At 41.1% G+C, this 13,477-nt stretch overlaps 1 pseudogene across 1 annotated transcript; it reads left to right on the forward strand.

The window, feature by feature from the left end:
* The first annotated feature begins 3,674 nt into the window (after positions 1-3,674).
* LOC147433888 (uncharacterized) lies at positions 3,675-5,068 on the forward strand (annotated as a pseudogene). Its single transcript, XR_015185318.1, has 2 exons — positions 3,675-4,823; positions 4,913-5,068. The product of XR_015185318.1 is annotated as an uncharacterized LOC147433888 (transcript).
* The last annotated feature ends 8,409 nt before the right edge of the window (positions 5,069-13,477 follow it).

Consider the following 13,477-nt stretch of genomic DNA (forward strand, 5'->3'; position numbering starts at 1 on the left):
TGCGGTGGTTGAGAATGCACGTTTGTGTGTGTGTGTGTGTGTGTGTGTGTGTGTGTGTGTGTGAGAGAGAGAGAGAGAGAGAGAGAGAGAGAGAGAGAGATTGATTTGAGCTGGTCTTGTAGTGTATCAAGAGGAAGCTTTTCTATTGGTCCTCTTTGCATTCATCTTTGGCTGGGAAAGCTTTGATTGTAAATCAAGTTCTTCTTGCATTAGTCTGGCTTACTACATCTTGCTTTAATCTACACCTGAGTTATGTCCAAATTGTGGCACTTAGTGCGCAATTTATTTTGTGAGGTAGCTTGGATGGCTCCAAAGGCACGTGACCAAGAGTAAGTTCACGCACTTTATTATGCCTCAAGAGGATGGAAGCTTGGGCATTAGTGATCCAAAGATGTAGAGTATCACATTGCTTGCCAAGCTCATAGTTCAAGATTAGATTCTTGCGTCTAAGCCTTGAAGCAACTTATGTACCATGCCTTCTACTACTATACCCCCTATGGCCGACCGATTTTCAATTTTCATGGGACTCTTGTTTTTTAAATCAATTAGACCAGTCATCATGGACATCATCTACAGCTAGTCTTGTAAGGTGTGATACCACTTGATTAGTGTTTGTATCTTCATTGGGAACCTATTCATCATGTGGTGGGTCCCTTGGCAAGCACTCATGTGTTTGAACTAGTTTTCCCCACAAAGGAGGCAGCTCTCTAGCGACTATGGATTTGGGATGGAGCCCCCTTGGCAGTGTTGATATGGGATCCTGGTGAGTGGCAGTCACCCTCTAAGGAAACTGATGGGAGTTGATCTGCTTCTTTTTGTACATTGTTTTCATTAGGCAAAAATTCCTTCTAGGGGGAGACACTCCCTCCTTATTGTCCATGTCAGGTGCAACACAGGCCTCAACAATACACCTCTCTTGCTTTTCTACTACAGCTTTGGTCCTACATTTGGAGCCTCTAGGTCAACTGTCTTGAGTATCTTACTTCCTATGGATGCTTGCACATGCAGGACTCCCTATTGGCACCTGAGTTGTACATGCTAGTCAAGACCCAGCATGTCAACAATATATTACACAATATGAGGAGTCCCTAGGCCACTGCTTTTGGTTATGCCCATATGCACAACTGGTTTTGGCAAGCAATATGTTGTTTATCAAAGTTGAAATTTATGACGGGTTTATGATGCAGGGGGTGGTTGCACGGTTATTACAATTTCTAGGATATTATACTCTATTTTAGGGCATTCTTATAGATTTGATCTTCATGCTCACACCCTTTGGGCTACGAACGATGCACTCTTGATATGCTTCCACACACTATGCATAACTTCAATCTACATCCAAGGGATGCAGGTTTAATTGCGATTTGCTACATCACATTATGGATTATATGGAAGGATCAAAGTGTTCACATCCTTGGCTCACACCATTTCTTGACATGCACTTCCTTGATTGCTACGTGTTCATAGTTGTTGCATACTCTTCAAAAGCTAGTGGATACATTGACAGGCTCCTCCAAGGCAGCAAAGCAGCATAAACATTCTTTTCTTCGATTATGACCATCGTCTTCAAAAAATTTGCTATGGATAAGGGACACATAACAAGGCATTATCACCTCCCCTAATGATTCAAATTATACTCTTCCTATATGCCACCAGATGATGTCTAGCTAGACACATACAATATTCCTCTAGTTTGTACTCCCTCTGGAGGTAGGTCAATTGATTAGGTTTGATAGGAAGTAAGGTTTGATAGGTTGGAGGGGTATTCTAGTGGCACAGTCCGGGTTTGGTTGGTGGAGATCCTGTCCAATCTAGTTCGATGGTTTTCGTGTCTGATGTGGTTGATTCTGGAGGTCATTGGGATGCAGGTCTGATATGTTTTGGCTTTGGTCTCTTGAGGCATGGTCTGCTCTGGTGGGATCTCTAGAGTCCCAGTTGGGTGATGGGGACTTTGGGCCCTAACCCCTTCTCGACATGCAAGTCTCCGTTTGTTTTTGTATCGAGGGTGTGGCCCTGTTCAGCCATGGACTTGGATATTGTTCAGTCGATGGGTGGCTCCCCTTATTTAGCCAATGTACTTGGTCTCATGTTATCATGCGGTGTGGTCGTCTGGCTACTGCTTGGTCTCATGTTGTCGTGTGGTATGGCTGTATGGATACCTTGGCTCGATACTAAGCAGGGTTTTGGCTTGTAAATTTTTTGGTGATTATTAATATAATATCACTCACATATTGTGACTTCTGCCAAAAAAATAAATAAAAAATGGTATCATGTGAAGGTTCTTCAAGTATAAGGTAGAAGAGAAAATTGTGACACAACTCGTGTGTTGTTACCTCGCAAAATTTGAAAAACTTGTGAGCTTGCAAAAGTGCCAAGGTCCACTTTTGCAAGAAGCCGGCAGGAATGACAGGTCAAGCACAAATTAACTACACCAACGTTGTGGTATTTTAGTGTAGGTAAAGTTCAAGCTAATGACCACAACATTGGAATCTTGGGTACGTCCCATATTTGTCAAAATCTCTTTGCATGTGGTGACAAGTGTACTTGAAAGCTGAAAGAAAGCTCGCGTTACTGTTATGTACCTTTGAAATGACAAAAACTATTGAAAAGCAGTCCACTTTTTTGTTGTGTGCACTTGAGAATGGTGAGACATACTCTTGGCATGTAACTTCGTCCTATTGAGTAAAGGCTCCCTCCATGTGCAGCTCCAGACAAGGTAAGAGGGCCAGAAGAATTGGGGGCCCCCAGTTCTAACCAATTACAAGAAGTTTTGGACAAATTCTCACAATATTTCCCACATTCTGACTTACCTCAACATCATGAGCTTCTGTGAGGGAGGCGCCACATACTTGACCGTTGGCCCGGTGGGTGGTCCCCTACCCCCAATCGTTCCTAGCTAGGATGCGGTGCCTCTCGAGCAGAAGCTCATGATGTTATGCATTGTATGGAAAACACTGAGAAAGACTCGGTTTTCCTATATGAGAAAAATTCTAAATCTTCTTGCGCAAGGCACACCCCAATACTATGACCTGCAAACTTCACTTCAACAAGTGTTGAGCGGACTTCTTGGTTAATGTGGAGAGCTCTTGTTGCCAAGGTACTGAGTTTAATCCACACTATTATTGGCGTTGATTTGCAATATCACTTTGTCTCCTCAATTTTGTGTTGGAAACTCGGATAGAAAGGAACATTCACCGCACATGTTTATGACTCCAACCTAGCAAAGCAGGCAATGGAGGCAAAATCCCAAAAGTGTCTCTCCCATGAGAAAGCACTACACCTTAAGTTTGGTGCCATACCTAGTATGGCACGCTTACTTTAGCCATGTTCTTTAGGCTTCCTTTTTCCATGAATCCATGAGGCCCTCACTTTAGTAGATCAAAATCTATCCAAAAGCATGAGTTCCTTGTTTTTGGCCTGCCCAAAGGGCTAAGGCCATAGTGGTGGTTTCCCTTTTTTTTCCTAGTGAAAAATGTCACATGTATTTTGAAAATAAAAGTGAGAAGTAAAAAATAACCTATATAGTTTTGAGTGGCTCTTGAGAGGATAGGTCCATTGGATTCCATGTCTTTTGAGTGGTTCTAGAAAGTAAACGTTATGTGCAAGCTGCAAGCCTTAAGTGAGGCGTTTTTGCACGCTGGAAGCCTTAAAGTGAGGTTGGTGGGAGAGCATATAATGAGTGCATGCATTTCATTTCTTCCCTCTTTTGGAGTGGAGACTCCTTGAGCTCCGTGGAGGGAGCTCTCCTTAGGTTTAGGGCTCATGAAGCCCTAGTAGGGTAGCAAAGCCGTGCTCAAGGGCGCCGGCCTATGGCGGTTCTTGGTCGTGCATGCGCGCTGTGCATGGGGTGCCTTTGCGCGCTCTTGTGTTTCTCCCGTCTGTCGTCTTGCTCGCCGGTTTGTGGTGGTTCTGGGCCGCGCTTTTGCTCTGCTGTCCTGCTCCGCTCCTGCTGTGCTGTCCTGCTTCGTGTATGAAGCCATGGCGGCATGTCGCCCTGTCCGCCGGCTTGTGGCGGTTCTGGCCCGCGCTTGTGCTCTACTGTCCTGCTTCCTGCATGCAGTTGTTGAGAAATGGGTGGCTTGTGTAGCGTGGTTCCCTCGCTGGTCTATGGCGCTGTTGGGCATGATTCAGTGCCTTGCCTCTCCGTGGTCTTGCGTTGCTGTGGTTTGCCGTCCTGCTCGCCGATCTATGGAGGATTTAGGCCGCGCTTGTGCTCTGTTGTGCTTCTCTGTGGGTGCCTCGTGTTCTTGGTTCGCTGGTCTATGGTGGATTGGGGTCGTGCCTTGGTGTTGTGTTGCTCTGTATTTCGGGGTTGTGTTGCTCTGTTTGCTCGTCCCCTTCGCGGATCTGAAGCGGGTCTTGAAGATGTGGTGCCGTGCTGCTCTGTGCATTGGGGTCCTACTGCTCTGTTAGGACGTCCCCTTCGTCGATCTGTGACGGACCTTGGATGCCGATCTGTTGTGTTGTTGCTGTTTTCGGTGTTGTTGTGCTGCATTGTCGTCCTCTCCATCGGTCTGTGGTGGATCGGGCCATTCTGTTGTGTGTCGTGCTGCTCTGTGCATCGGGGTTCTGTTGCTCTGTTAGGACGTCCCCTTCGCCGATCTGTGAGACGGACCTTGGACACCAATCTGTTCTGTTGCTGCTGTTTTCGATGTTGTTATGCTGCATTGTCGTCCTCTCCGTCGATCTGTGGTGGATCGAGCCGTTCTATTGTGCAGCTTTGCTGCGGTGTGTTGCGCTGCTCTGCTGTGTCGTCCCGCCTGTCGTATGTGGCAGTTCGGTGTCGTATGTGGCTTGTCGATGACATTTTGTGTTAATTTTCGGTATGTTCAAAGAGAAGCTTTTTCTATTTAATTTCTTGCTTTGATTTCGGTTGGCTATTTTATTTATTGTTTTGCTTTGTTTTTTGCAGGGTGGTACGGAGCCATTGACGGGATTGGATGGTTTGGGTGGCTGATTGTATGTGGAGGTCAAGCATAGCATGTTGCGGGCTGAATAATTTGAAGATTGTAGATGTAACTTTTATGGTGTTGATGAAGTTTAAAATTGCGCAATGTTTTCGAAGTTATTTATTTCTCGAAGTTTGTCTATTTTGTTGATAGATTTTGTGCTTTAGTTTGCTATAGAAAATTTATTTTGGATTGTGTCAAGGTGCTCTTAATTTAAAACGATTAGCTCCACATTCTATGATGCAATCTTGGTCCATGATTTAATCCTATTGATGGATTATTTGGACTAGCTGAGCATGTGGTTAGGTTTTGGGGATTTGACATTGAAAATTTATGGCTATGCGGTTATTTTTTTAATATAAGAAAAAAAATGATTTAACTTTAAATATTATATTCAATGATCTCAAGGTTCATTGTTAATATTATAAAGTAAGAATGGAAATAAATCCGTTTTGATGTGGTGATTTAGAATCATTTACTTCAAATCTTTATAAAGTTCTAAGTTATTAGTTTCTCTTCTGTAGATGTCCTAATTTACTTTAGTTGTAGTTCTCATTTCATTTGCAGCCTTGCACCTCTCTTCTCCTCTTTCCTCTCTCTAATAATAGTTGAGTTTATTTAGGCTGCACCTCTCTTCTCTTCTCTCCTCTCTCTAGTAATAGTTAAGTTAACATTCATTTATGTTTGTAGTTTTTATTATTATCGCAAAAGTCGAGGTAGAGTTAATAAAAAGAGGAGCCCTTTCTCTTTCTCTCTCTATGGAGTGTACAGGTCGTGACCCAATATTATATAATGATAGATGATAACAAATGTAAAAATCTGCATTTACTGCCAACCTTTGAGTGGAACTTTCAAACTATCTTTCTTGAAGTACTCAAGATTATGCATCAAGTTTCACTCTTTGAGTTGTAAGTATATAAAAGCTAAAGGTATTTTGAAGAACTATCACGTTTTACAAGCTTCCCTATTCTGAGATCACTCTTGTTGAGAGTTATACTCCCTCTATAGTGCAGTCTCTTAAACTTTACAGCCACATCTTTTATCAAAGCAATAACATTACTCTCTATACCAAGGCCCTATGGATTCGAATATGGATGGTAATATACCTCTACATTTCGTTTCCTCTTTTGGTGCTTAAGAGTCTTGCTGTCTTGCTTGTCTTGGAAATTTTTATGAATTTTCTCTTGATTATAGATGCTTTCACTACAAATTCAAACAATGACTACTTTGAAACTTTAAGTGCAGCTCCTAGTACTGAAAACTTGCATGAAGTTGTGTCTGAAAGTGAGGGCCTTGGATCGTCAAGTAGTTTAGTGGGTTCTCCAAACTCATTTAAAAAGCTTAGTCCCAAAGCCAAGTTAAAGAAAACGTCTCCAAAATCTGTTTAAAAGGCCTTTAGTATTGCAAGAGGAATGGCCACTGTGAGAGGTTAGCTTTGTTTCCAATTTCTGTGGCTTACCAATGTGTAATTGATAATTATAGTATCATGTGCCATGTGTTGTAGGGTGAACACCGCTTAGCTCTTCCGGGATTGCCACTCCCTCTGCTGGTGTGAGTCGTTCGTTGGGCTTAGCATCTATTAAAGAAGAGCCAAGACCTATAGTTGATTCCTTTGGATCTCAATTGGCATTGAGTCAATCTACGCCTGAGCTTCTTATATCTGAGTTTTTTGATGCTATTAACTACCGTTTTTTTGTCTTCGTTGGCAAGGTGCTCGCAAATTATGGCACATATAAAATCCAAAAATCCGAAGGCTGATCTTGTGGACAAGGTTGCACATCATACTATCACTTTTGTTGTGGCAGAAAATTATATTGAACAGTTTGTCAACACATTTGTGGTGGGTGATTTTTTATGAGGGGCTTGTTGTGAGGAAAAAGAATCCTAGTGATGGAGGCACTTGCCAGCTTGTTCTCTATGCTGATGCAACTACATCTATTGTGAAGGCTCCTTCATTCGACCCCGAGCACAAGATTAAAGATCTTGTCTCATCATGGACTTCTTCAATTAAAGATGGTGTGCCTACTGTAGCTTTTACTGTTATCAAGGTGGAGAACATGGCAAAAAGTGATGGCAGTAGTGGCACTAGACTTATTGTTGTTGATGGTCTTGCTGATGTTGATAGAGCAACGATAAGCTTTTATACGCAGCTCTAAGTCTTCTTAAGAGTGTTTTGACTGTTTGTTATTGCTGCAGCTTTTGTTTGTACCTTCTTGAAAGGCTGACTTTTATAACATATCCAATGAAGTCAAAGAGAATGGATTTTATGATTGTGTGGCTCACAATATAAATGTCTTCAAACAATTCTCTAACACATTGTCTGTCGTGGACTACACTATCCTGCTACCATTGCCCTCTCAATTGAAGTTGAGATCTGTGTTTAGCAAATTGCCAATATGGGATTTGGAAAAACGGTGAGTTCTTATTCGTAGGTTGTCTGCATTGACTGTGCATCGTGTGATTTCTTTAGGTTAATTTCAGGTGTTCGGTTCTCTTGAGGTTGTTAACGTCAACAAAGTTGGATTGGAGTATTTATGTGGAGTTTGCAAATCTACCGAAGTCAGTCGCCAAAGCTCAAATCCTCATTGTTTCGCTTGTAACAAAGTTATTGAAATTTGGAAAGTTCCTGCTCTTCAAGCAAAGCTGGTTCCTCGTGACGGTAAAGGTATTTCCGTCTCCTTGCACGGGAAGATTGTTGACCAAGTCCTTCGCCTACCCTCTTCTTTTTTGCATTTGTATGAAACTGATGTAGTGAGTTTGAAAGCTTCCTTGGTGGGAATGAAGAGAGTTGGGCATTTCTCAATTGATGCACAGGGGTATGTAACAAACTTTAAATTGGAATAGGAAGATGCTAGCTTTGCTAATGTGCCTTGCACTCCTCTAGGAAGGTCATATTCTGCTGAATATCCTTTTGTATCTAGGCATTATGGCGGGATTATCTCTTGGCGATAAAACTGTTTTCTGTATAAATGGCATCCAATGTTCAATCGACTTAACTTTTTGGACGACATCTCCTTGTAATCAAGATGTTTTAAGGGCATTGTTGTTTGTATGTGGTGTAGATATCTCTATCAATTCACTAGAAAATATTTTGTCCAAGCATATTGTTGCAAAATTTCGTTCTCAAGACTTGGAGATCACAAGTGTGTGGCTGAATTGTGGAATGATAAGCGTGTGGCTTGTAATGTTGACGATAAAACTCTTGAATCTCTAGTTTGCCAACGTATGGGTATAAGAACAAATTCTGCTTGCTTTCAATCAATTTGATCAATCTAGCTTGCCATGTCTTGGAGTTTCAATGTATTGTTCATGTGTTTCAAGAACAAAATCATCAACATTCCTTCAATGCTAATCCTTGTGTTGCATCTTCTTCCTCTTCTCATGGCTTGTTGGTCTTTATTTGTCAAGGTGGATTGTTTGTTTTTCCACAATCGGCTTCAATCGAGAAACGTAAGTGTTGCTCTTGGCCTAAAGATCTTGCCACTAGATTGGTGGATGTTGTGAAGACTTTTCCAAATGAGACAGCGTTGCATATAGCTTCTCAATTTCAAACACAAGTCTGTTCTTCTTATACTTTGAAACAAATTCAAAACAAAGTTTACTCAATATGGAAAATATTGCATGAAGACAATGTTGTGCCTCAATCTAATAAAAGATCTAGGAAACAGAAATATGTAGTGGAAATACAAGACACTCATGCATATGCATGTTTAAGTTGTGGTAGTCTTGTGCTCAAAAAGAGTTTGCATCGTTTGAGTCTACTCGAAGCATCTTTTCTCCAAACCTTGATGGGATTGCAAACATTTAACTCTGCTACAGACAAAAGAGTTTGTTTCTCCTACAAGCAAATCTTGAAATCTCAAAGGAAGCCGCTCTTTTGCATTGATCCACATTCTCTGCTCAATGAAAGTATTGGAAGCATTGCATTGTTAAATGCAATTGAGAAACGCCTTGTATCACTTCGCATTCCTTTCACTCAAATACGAGAACTCAATTATGAGGGTCAGTTTGGGTTGCGAGGCAGTGTCGTTAATGTCATGGCAGACTTAACAAGAATTCAAGCAATCTTGTCGCGTTTTAGTAATGAGCACGCTACAATCCTTGTGGATATTAAGCGTAAACTTGAGTATGCCCATGCATACCTTAGTGGTGGTGTACGCCCCTTTTACGTGCTCCAAGCATTGAAAGATTTGATTGGCACCCCTTTATACATAGAGCACAAAGCCTTTATTAATGAAGGTTGGGTTTCTAGTTTTCACATGAGTCCAGATGTAGTGTTGCATGAAGAAGATGAGGTTGATGAGTTAGTGAATGAACATTTAGACACCCTTGTCCATGGCATCTATTCTTCACAAGAAGTCATCGATCACAGTGCACATGTCCATAGTGACGCACCTTGTGAAGGATTTTTCCCTTTGAGCCTATTCAATGATGCCGAATGTGAGGAATTATCATTTCTAGCTTTGTTCTTTGGGAAAAGAAGAGCCTACGCAAACCTTGCGAAAAAAAATTACTTGAAGGTGGTGCAATGGGAGCTCAAAAACAAGGATAGACACTTTGCCTTAGATATTGAAAATTTGTTCTTCAAAGTGACGAAGATTATCATCGGCAAGGTGCTTGGTTCTATATGGGTGCGTCTACGCAAGGGAAAATTACAAGGCATGCAACTATGCGCAAAAGATGTTCAGAACAACACTAACATTGAGCGAATACTATCATCCCAGCTAGGATATCATGACTTTGAATCTTTGCAAATGTCATCAAATTACAAGGCCAAACTCAAGCGTAATGTCTTCGCCATGATTCAACAAATAGAACAGCCTACCTTTTTTGTCACTCTATCATGTGCAGAGCAAAGATGGAAGCCATTGCACGAATGTCTTGCTACGCTTAATCCACAAATCAATGAATCTAATTTCCAATCTAGTGCACACTATATCCGCGCATTGGTTCGTGCAGATCCTATCACTATAGCTTGATACTATGTCCATAGATTCAACACACTTAAGAAAGAGTTGAAACGAAATTCAAAAATACTTGGCCAAATCATGGATTTTTTCTTTGTCACTGAATTTCAGCATAGGGGAAGCCAACATGACCATGGATTAATTAGGATTGACAATTCTCCAAAGCTTGGGATTTTTGATGACAAAGAAGTGATTGCTTTTGTTGATAAATACATCTCAAGTAACAAAGATGAATTAGGTGTTGACCTACAAAAAGTACAAATCCATTCTCATTGAAGAACATGCAAAAAAAGAAAGAAGAATTGATGTTTCGGATTTCCAAGACCGCCTGCACAACAAACGACTATCTTGCGCCCGATACGACCAAGTGAAGAAAGGAAATCCATGCTTCTTGCAAATAAGATACAACTCGAAAGCCAACTTGCAGCTCTGCCACATTGCCCTGAAATGAGTTTTAATGATTGGTTATCCTCTTTAAGCATGGATGAAGACATGTACCTTGAGACACTCTCAGTATCGCTCTCAGAACCAACACTTTTGCTCAAAAGACAACCAAAAGATATATACACAAACAATTTCAATAAAACAATGTGCACATTGTGGGATGGCAATCTTGATATTCAGTTTATTTTCAACCCTCATGGAGCTGCTGCATACTGCACATCATACATGACAAAAACAGATTCGACCACAAGCAAAGCAATCAACAAAATCCTTGACAAATGCAAGAAAGAGAGTCTTCCCGCAATGGAGCGCCTTAAGAAAATTGGAGGTACCTTGATCAATGCTTAAGAAATCACAGCTCAACAAGCAACGTACATTTCACTATCTCTTCCATTGCATAGCACAAGCAAACAATTTATCTTCATCAATGTAGACTACCAAACCCAAAGAACACTATTGTTAAAGAGGACGACTTCCTTGCAAACACTTCATCCTGATGACACAGACATATTCTTTGATGATCTCATAACAAAGTATACAAAAAGATCAGCTAGCATAGGAAATCTTTGTTTGGTAGAGTATGCAAGCAACTACACTATCTCACAAGGGACACACCACAAGTGCAAGAAGCCTCTTATCATCAAATATAAAAACTTCAACAAGGAGATCAATAGCGAGAGACATTACCACCAACTATGTCTATTGTTTCTGCCGTTCACAAGCGATGAATGCACATTCGATGCTTTCACATCAACTTGGAGGGAGAGATATGAGTCCAATATTGCTACAATTGCACAAAACATGGAGCCTTTCACAAAACTAGAAATCAACAATCAAGAATCATCAACATCATGCTCAATCTCCTCACAAGAAACTCAACAAGAACGATTCACTTATGAGCTTGATCTCGACCTACCAAGCACAAGGCATCATACCACTCAACTACCAACATCATCCAGATTCCTTGGCATGCCAAATGAAGAATATCACTCAATTGTCATGAGCTTGAATATAGAGCAAAGACATCTTTACAATGATATCATGACACCAAAGAGAGTATACCCTAATGAAAAAATCCACCTTTTTTTAACAGGAGGCACCGGAATAGGAAAGACCTTTACTTTGCGTGCAATTGTCCAAGGCCTGGTTCGACACTATGCACCTTCGATAGAAGGGAATATTGAGCTTCCAACAGCATTGTTGATGGCGTATAGAGTCAAAGCAACATTCAACTTTGGTGGCACAACAATTCACTCTGTGTTGCGCCTTCCATTGATGTTGAATGAGATGGTCCCTCTTTCCAACGACACCCTCAATGACCTATCCCAGGCACACGCAAACCTCAAACTAGTTGTCTTTGACGAGGCTTCCTTAATAGGCAACAGGCTGTTGCGTATTATTGACACAAGACTCCGATCTATAAAGCACAAACACAACGAACCCTTCGGTGGTCTAGACGTTATCTTTTGTGGTGATCTTTGCCAAGCAAGCCCTGTCCGCGATCATTGGATATTCAGTGACACAAACAATACACTTGACATTCTCACACCATCGAGCTGGAACACACATGTCACATGCGCTGAGCTAACAACACCAATGCTCCAATAAAATGAATTGTTTATAGAGGTCTTAAATAGGATACGTGTTGCAGAGCAAACACAAAGAGACTTGGCATTTATCAATGACACATTTGCAAACAACAACTTCGACATTTTTACAACACCTCATCTTTTCTTCACAAATAAACTAAAGTCCAAGCACAACCAAAAGGTCTTTGAGAACTTGCAAGAGACACCATACATCATCAAGGCTCATGACAAATTCCACAAAACATGCTCAAAGAACCTAGTCATTCCAAACAACCCTCAAGTAACAGCTGGATTATCGTCCATCCTTGAGCTAAAGCCAGGAATGATAGTCGAACTTTGTGCTAGCAATATCAATGTGCTTGATGGTTTGGTGAATTGTGCGGATGGAATCTTCCAAACAACAAACAACAGAGCGCAATCATTGATAGCCTGGGTGGAGTTCTTCGATACCTCAATTGAGAGAAGACAACGATCCCAAAATGCACATCTCTACCATGCAAACATAAACAAACAATGGACACCAATACTTCAAGTCACGAAAGACTTTCAAGTAGGAAAGAACCCACTCAACCTAGTCTTAAGAACATAACTCCCAATACAAGCAGCGAACGCACACACAATCCATAGATCCCAAGGCTTGACAATGACAATAGTCACATTTGACGCTACTGGGATCCAATCTCATGGCCTGGTCTACACAGCTCTTATCACATATCAAAGACCCTACAAATCTACATATTCTTAGTCCCATTCTCAAGAGCCATATCAAAACTGATCCCATAGTCCTGAAAGAAATCAAACGCCTCCGAACAGATGCTAGGTGGTCCTACTTGAACGAGCCCTTGGTTGCACTTGCGCAAACACACCATATTGTTGCATCATTAAACATCGTCTCAATCAACAAACACATTGACCACATCAAGGGCGACCCAAACTTCATGTCATCCAGTATCTTATGCTTCCAAGAAACCAAAAAAAAAAAAAAGTACGAATCCCCTGACACCAAAATTTGAGCATATTCAACATTATAATGGTTATGGTGTAACTATATTCCACCATCCAAGCATTCAATCCATATCTCAAAAAACTGTCTCAAGAGCAGGACTTGAAATAATCCATGCAACTTTCTCTTTCAAAAATCAAACTTCAACTCATATCCATGTCATGAATGTATACAAATCACCCAAGACACCAATAAAAACACTTCTTTTAAAACTCCAGCACTTGATACAAGAAAACAATATAAAAAACTTGAGCATCATACTAGGGGACTTGAACATCGACATCGGCACCACAAACACCCAATACCAACAGTTGGAATCTCTACTTCATTTGGAGAACTATCGGCAACAAATCAAAGAAACAACAACCATCTATAATTCAATGCTAGACCATATTTGGGTGAAAAGCCAACAACCTCACTACATTTGTGGCACAAGATTTTGCTTTTGGTCAGATCATTCAATCACATATATACTGATTCCAAAATAAATAAACCAAAGATCATTGGAGGGGGACACCTCCCCTC

The sequence above is a fragment of the Adiantum capillus-veneris genome, chromosome 19, assembly GCF_014529385.1.
Source record: "Adiantum capillus-veneris isolate H3 chromosome 19, ASM1452938v2, whole genome shotgun sequence".
In the NCBI taxonomy this organism is placed as follows: domain Eukaryota; kingdom Viridiplantae; phylum Streptophyta; class Polypodiopsida; order Polypodiales; family Pteridaceae; genus Adiantum; species Adiantum capillus-veneris.